Source organism: Episyrphus balteatus, chromosome 2 (assembly GCF_945859705.1).
Source record: "Episyrphus balteatus chromosome 2, idEpiBalt1.1, whole genome shotgun sequence".
Taxonomy (NCBI): domain Eukaryota; kingdom Metazoa; phylum Arthropoda; class Insecta; order Diptera; family Syrphidae; genus Episyrphus; species Episyrphus balteatus.
In genome coordinates, this window is record NC_079135.1 from 83638696 (window position 1) to 83640136 (window position 1441).

General features: G+C 28.9%; 1 long non-coding RNA gene across 1 annotated transcript; it reads left to right on the forward strand.

Moving 5' to 3' along the window:
• Positions 1-359: 359 nt before the first annotated feature.
• On the forward strand, positions 360-1087 carry LOC129912606 (uncharacterized). Its single transcript, XR_008771875.1, has 3 exons — positions 360-426; positions 569-851; positions 904-1087. It is a non-coding gene; the product is annotated as an uncharacterized LOC129912606 (long non-coding RNA).
• The last annotated feature ends 354 nt before the right edge of the window (positions 1088-1441 follow it).

Genomic DNA, 1441 nt, shown 5'->3' on the forward strand with positions numbered 1-1441 from the left:
TTCTCCGAAATCTGTCAATTTCTGCAATTTTAACGTTTCATTGTTGTTAAGAATAGGATTGATATTTCTATAAAAAAAAACATCTAAAGTTTACTTATTTACTTGTCACATACGAGTTATTTTGATAATAATAAAAAATGTTTGACTTTATAGTTCAATAAATTTAAAAATTATTTTGTGATGTATTTATACCAATTTTATTCAGAATTATTAATTAATTTAAAGTAGACTTTTTAAACAATAATGGTTTGATAAATTGATTGCGTGATTAAATTATACTCTGTGTGACTTGAAACTTTCAAGAACACTATAAAATATTTTGAAATGAAAACCTTGCATGCTTATAACACTTCTCTCACCAAAGAATCAATTTACATTGTAATCATAAAGAAGACAAGAGTGATTAATCTCAAAGTGACATAGCAGGTAATATCAACAAAACAATTTTATTTGTCGACAGATAAATGTATTTGTCTTTGATATCATCAAAATGAAAATCCTTTTTTTTTTTTTTGTTGAATTTTCATATTAAATTGAAAACCTCCCTAAACACTCGTTCTGCAAAAAGACTCTAGAAAAATGACATCGAGCAAACACAATTCATAATACAAGAAGTACGAATAAATTAACAAACATAAATCAAACACGAAAGTTCTTAATACCAGCAATAATCCTAAATTTAATCAAGCAATGAACTTGTCACCGTTGTCGTCGTCATCGTCGAACAAGAACAAAAACTCTCAAGTCGCGACTCTGTTCAGTTTGTTCAGTGAAACTTCTTTTTGTTCTTGTTGGTTTGTGAGTTTTGCGTGTGTATTCACACGCGAAATATAAAAGATACACAAAGAATGGTAAGCTTATTTAATTCGCCTAATAAAAACTCATAAAAAGAAAATATTGTAGTAAGACAATTCAGCCGCCCACAAAACGATGACGATGACGGTGGTGGTTGTGGGGCTCGCATCGAGTCGACTACTGCTTCCGGCATCCACATCACACCGGAAGAATAAACAGGGTGTTTATTGAATTAAAAAGACATTTTTCAGTCTTTTTCTTTTACATTTTTAAATCATGTAGTCAATTTTAATCCAGGAATGATTTTTTCTTATGGATTTTCTGAAAATAAAAGTTGACTTTGGAGATAAACTGTTTGAAAATGCTAACAAGTTAATGAATTGCATCCGGTTCTTATAAAAAAAAAAACAAACCTAAAGCCAAGTACGCCGCTGAAGCTAAAGGATAAACCCCATTCAAAAATGGTTTACCGAAATCGTAACGAAAATTTTTATGAAGTTTTATATAAATATAAAAAGCGCGCATTCAGAACTGTATTCAAGATGTATAAATGAAAAATTTCTAATCACAAATTACGAATTTTCTTTCATAGATTTAAAAATAATCACTAAAAATTTTTATTTCTTCAATAGAAAAATGATACGCA